Source organism: Bos javanicus, chromosome 21 (assembly GCF_032452875.1).
Source record: "Bos javanicus breed banteng chromosome 21, ARS-OSU_banteng_1.0, whole genome shotgun sequence".
Lineage (NCBI taxonomy): Eukaryota > Metazoa > Chordata > Mammalia > Artiodactyla > Bovidae > Bos > Bos javanicus.
Window position 1 is genome coordinate 53,694,792 of NC_083888.1, and position 6,000 is coordinate 53,700,791.

The window sequence follows — 6,000 nt, forward strand, 5'->3', positions numbered from 1 at the left end:
AACTGTGGCGTTGGAGAAGACTCTTGAGAGTCCCTTGGACTGTAAGGAGATCCAACCAGTCCATTCTGAAGGAGATCAGCCCTGGGATTTCTTTGGAAGGAATGGTGCTAAAGCTGAAACTCCAGTACTTTGGCCACCTCATGCAAAGAGTTGACTCATTGGAAAAGACTCTGATGCTGGGAGGGATTGGGGGCAGGAGGAGAAGGGGACGCCAGAGGATGAGATGGCTGGATGGCATCACTGACTCGATGGACGTGAGTCTGAGTGAACTCTGGGAGTTGGTGATGGACAGGGAGGCCCGGCGTGCTACGATTCATGGGGTCGCAAAGAGTCAGACATGACTGAGCAACTGATCTGATCTGATCTGATGTCAAACTCAGCCTATATAAGTTTCCATTGCTCAACTATGTGTAGCAATAAATTTGGCTTTGCCTGAAAACAGATCTGACTTTACATTCAACTTTTGGGACACAATCTATGACATACCTGATAGGGGTATCTTTGTTTAGGGAAGGGGCTGGCCACACCCAACAGTCGGGCTGGCTATGCTAGAAAGGCCAACCATGTTTTAGGGTGTGATAGTTGGGTCATACAGCATCTGCAACCTAGCATCTGCAATCAAACTTATGAGCAATCAGTCAATCAGTTAATTCTGGGGAGAAGGCAATGGCACCCCACTCCAGTACTCTTGCCTGGAAAACCCCATGGACAGAGGAGCCTGTTAGGCTGCAGTCCATGGGGTCACTAGGAGTCAGACACAACTGAGCGATTTCACTTTCACTTTTCACTTTCATGCATTGGAGAAGGAAATGGCAACCCACTCCAGTGTTCTTGCCTGGAGAATCCCAGGGATGGGGGAGCCTGCTGGGCTGCCGTCTCTGGGGTCGCACAGGGTCGAACACGCCTGAAGCGACTTAGCAGCAGCAGCAGCAGCAATGGAGCCCCAGATGAAAACCTGAACACTGAAACTTGGATGAGATTCCTTGGTTGGCCATACTATGTGCTTATGTCACATATCAATTCAAGGAGGGTAACATATCCAGAGAACAAAAGAGGCTTCCCATTTGGAACCTACCCCAGACTCTGCCTTATGGGTCTCCACACTTGACTAGATCCTTTCCCTCTCATAAGCCATAATTGTGACTATAATAATTTTCAGTGAGTTCTGTGGAACTTTCAGGTGAATTATCAAAACAGAGGATGTCTTAGAAAGTCTCTTCAAATTTGCAGTTGGTCTCAGATGTAAGAGCAGTATTAGGAACCCTCAAACCTCATAGTTTGCTAACACTGAGTAAAAATGATCTCTATCATTTAAGTTCATGTAAATAACAATCCTTAACTAAGAATTTACCCTTTGTGGTAAAATCTCCAAAAAAACAAGAAAGAAAAGATAAAATAAGCAAATTACTAGTATTCTATCAATCATACATTTTATTACGATTGGGAGTTACCTAATTTAAAAAAATACCTCCCCAAGTACAATACTTAATGCTTTTTTCTGATTGAAAATACTTTATGTCTGTGAAGACAGATGTAAAGGCCATGCCTATATCAGCTATCCAAATATTCAAGGTTTTTGCAAATTAGAAGTGTTATCAAGGTTTTGTCTTTTTAGAAAATCATGATAAATTGGTCTAAATCACAATGTCCAGGCCAGAGTCCTACAATACCTAACCTACAGATATCTTAAATTCAAGAAACAATATCCCACCTTTTCTGTATTTGGAGGCATACATATCCCACCAATATCAAGCTTGAGAGTATATACCATATCCTGGAAAATCCAGAGAGGCCACTGTATAAAAGACCAGGTCATTATAGGAGCCCTTTTTATTGATACTATAAAGCCTTTCAAAGTTTGATTAAATTACAATCAGTGCTCTAACTTTTCTCTAGAACAGTGGTATTAACTGAGTGTGATTGTATCCCCGAGGATAGGGCCGTGTGTAGAGATAAATACTTTTTAGTTGTGGTAAGTGTGAGGCGATAATATTGGCATCTGGTGGGTAGAAGCCAGAGATGCTGATAAACATTCTATGAGGCACAGGGAAGCTTCCCACAGCAAAGAATCATCCACCCTCAAATGTCAATAATTCTGAGGTTGAGAAATCCTGCTCTAGAGATATCACAGTCTCAGTCAAACTGAATTTTTATCAATGACATCAATCAGTTCAGGAGGATTTCGTCTTGGTTCTTTCTGAAGATATCACTGTTCTTCCTATATTTAATGGGGCCACCATTCCTACAGGCCTAAATCAAATGTTCATCCGTATCTGAAGACTGGCTACACTCAACAGTCCTTTGGGGAAACTGAAAACATATATTTCGCAAGCTCCTTTTTCAGCGATTCTTAATCAATATGTATGGGCTAGGACTTAAGAATTTTTATGTGTGATCACTCTCGAGATGATGCTAATTAGAAGCCACCACTGGGAACTGCTAATCTGGAGAGGCATTTGCAGTCCTTGTTGAAAATACAGATTATCATGCCTGCCCTAGTAGAGACACTGAATCAGAATTTCCAGAGGTGAGACCTAGGAAGTTGTATTTTTAACATGTCTTCAGATGACTCATCATAGACAGGTTTGGGAAACATTGGTTAAGAGAATACCAAAAAATCAGGATCTGTCATCAAAGCTTACAGAAAGAGCAGCGTCCTTTCATAGGATGACACAACTAAAAGAAAAACATGTTAAAAGCTAAGCTCAGCCCATCACATCCCAGAGCAGCAGCAATTATTGAAGAAGTCTGATAAAACTTCATGGGACATAGTACTTGACCTCTCGTCTGTGGAAATACTAGCCTTAGAAATGTTGGAAATGGACTTTGTAGAGAGAAGTGTCATCAGTAAATTTCCCTTTCTGCGGATATTAGAGACTATTCTCAGTCACTGCTTTGTATTCTACATCCAGATTTGTAACTGTTAACATAATGGTAAAAGCAAAGGCAGACCAGGGTAGAAATGAATCACTGGCTTGATGCTTTAACTCCTTGCTCCCCAACATCTATACTTATTCCTTATTTATTCATGTCTTAGAGGAAGAAGCCCTCTAAGATACTTATTTACATTAATCAGGTGCTCTGAATATCATTCCCTCAACTATTCTTTTCATTATGCCCTCTGATACAGTTTTTCCCTTATTATGTTCTCTTTTATTACACCCTCTATATAGCTTCCACATATTCCTATCTACCAGCATTTTCATCTTACCACATAAGTATATCCATTCTCTCCCATATTGAAACTATTCCTCAATACATTTTTTTATCTCTGAGATACCTAATACTCCCTTTTTCTTTACTACAACTAAAATTCTCGACACTTATTTAGACCTAAAGGTGGCTGTTACTCATCAAATGGGTATTTGGGTGCTTCCTGAGCTATAGAAGACATTTTTCATTGCCAAATAAATAACTCCATCTGTGTGTCAGATAGGTGCCTAAAGTTCAGAATGTCCTAATCTGAAATTGTCACCCCTAACTCCTCTTCCCCAACATGTGTTTCTGTGTCTGTATCCCCGTTTTAATGAGTCAAATATACATATAGCTAGATTTCCAAACTAGAAATCATGTGAAATTCCTCTTTCTCCCTGTAGCTCAAATGGTAAAGAATCTGCCTGCAATGCAGGAGACCAGGGTTCGATCCCTGGGTCAGGAAGATCCTCTGGAGAAAGGGAATGGCAATCCACTCCAGTAATCTTGCCTGGAGAATCCCATGAACAGAGAAGCCTGGCAGGCTACAGTTCTTGGGGTTGCAGAGTCAGACATGACTGAGCAACTAACACACACATTTGTCTTCATGATAAATCTCAAATCCATTTCCTTTTCACTCCCCACAAACAATGCATCAGTTCAAGACTTTGTCATTTAAGCTCAATAATGCAACATCTCAATCAAGTCATATCCAGCCCAGAGTTCTCCATATTTTCCAGTCATCAAAAGAAATCTCATCAAATCTTGGTGAAAGGATACAAGTCTAACACATTTCCTCATCTGCTAGTTCAAAAACCTCAAAAGTAAAGGAAATGAGCCAGCAATATGGTAATATAATTTATGTGATATTATTTGGATACTACACATTTTATCTGTTTTTCTTTGTTGCTTTTGTTTTGGTGGGTTTTGGAGGTTTTGTTTTTTCTCTCTATGCCAGTTCAAACCCATGGTCACAGGGTTTGCCATAGAGCTTTCTGATTCTCAATTTCCATAACATTTTTAAACAAGTTTTAGGGGGAAAATATCAAGATTTGTTTACAACTCCAAATATGTTATGGTTTTCTCGGGGTATATGCCAAGTAGTGGGATTGCTGGTTATATGGTGGTTGGTTTTTTTTTTTTTTTTTTTTTTTAGGTTTTTAAGGAAGCTCCAAAGAAGCATGTTTCCCAATAATCATTGCAGCACTATTTAAAATAGCCAGGACATGAAAGCTACTTAAATGTCTATAGACAGATGAATGGATAAAGAAGATGTGGTACATGTATACAATGGAACATTACTCAGCCATAAAAAGAAATCAAATTGGGTCATTTGTAGTGATGAGGATGGACCTAGAGTCTGTCATACAGAGTGAAGTAAGTCAGGAAGAGAAAAACAAATATCGTATATTAACATATACGTGCAGAGTCTAGAAAGACGGTACAGATGAGCCTGTTTGCAGGGCAGGAATAGAGACACAGACAGAGAGAATGGACATGTGGACACAGGGGAGAAAGGAGAAGCTGGGACAGATTGGGAGAGCAGCACTGTTTACATACTCAGATCGGATCAGTCGCTCAGTCGTGTCTGACTCTGCGACCCCATGAATCACAGCATGCCAGGCCTCCCTGTCTATTACCAACTCCCAGAGTTCACTCAGACTCACGTCCATCGAGTCAGTGATGCCATCCAGCCATCTCATGCTCTGGCGTCCCCTTCTCCTCCTGCCCCCAATCCCTCCCAGCATCAGAGTCTTTTCCAATGAGTCAACTCTTCTCATGAGGTGGCCAAAGTACTGGAGTTTCAGCTTTAGCACCATTCCTTCCAAAGAAATCCCAGGGCTGATCTCCTTCAGAATGGACTGGTTGGATCTCCTTACAGTCCAAGGGACTCTCAAGAGTCTTCTCCAACACCACAGTTCAAAAGCATCAATTCTTTGGTGCTCAGCCTTTTTCACAGTCCAACTCTCACATCCATACATGACCACTGGAAAAACCATAGCCTTGACTAGATGAACCTTTGTTGGCAAAGTAATGTCTCTGCTTTTGAATATGCTATCTAGGTTGGTCATAACTTTCCTTCCAAGGAGTAAGTGTCCTTTAATTTCATGGCTGCAGTCACCATCTGTAGTGATTTTGGAGCCCAGAAAAATAAAGTCTGACAGTTTCCACTGTTTCCCCATCTATTTCCCATAAAGTGATGGGACCGGATGCCATGATCTTCGTTTTCTGAATGTTGAGTTGTAAGCCAACTTTTTCACTCTCCTCTTTCACTTTCATCAAGAGGCTTTTGAGTTCCTCTTCACTTTCTGCCATAAGGGTGGTGTCATCTGCATATCTGAGGTTATTGATATTTCTCCCAGCAATCTTGATTCCAGCTTGTGTTCTTCCAGTCCAGTGTTTCTCATGATGTACTCTGCATAGAAGTTAAATAAACAGGGTGACAATATACAGCCTTGACGTACTCCTTTTCCTATTTGGAACCAGTCTGTTGTTCCATGTCCAGTTCTAACTGTTGCTTCCTGACCTGCATACAGATTTCTCAAGAGGCAGATCAGGTGGTCTGGTATTCCCATCTCTTTCAGAATTTTCCACAGTTTATTGTGATCCACACAGTCAAAGGCTTTGGCATAGTCAATAAAGCAGAAATAGATGAGTTTCTGGAACTTTCTTGCTTTTTCCATGATCCAGCAGATGTTGGCAATTTGATCTCTGGTTCCCCTGCCTTTTCTAAAACCAGCTTGAACATCAGGAAGTTCACGGTTCACATATTGCTGAAGCCTGGCTTGGAGAATTTTGAGCATGACT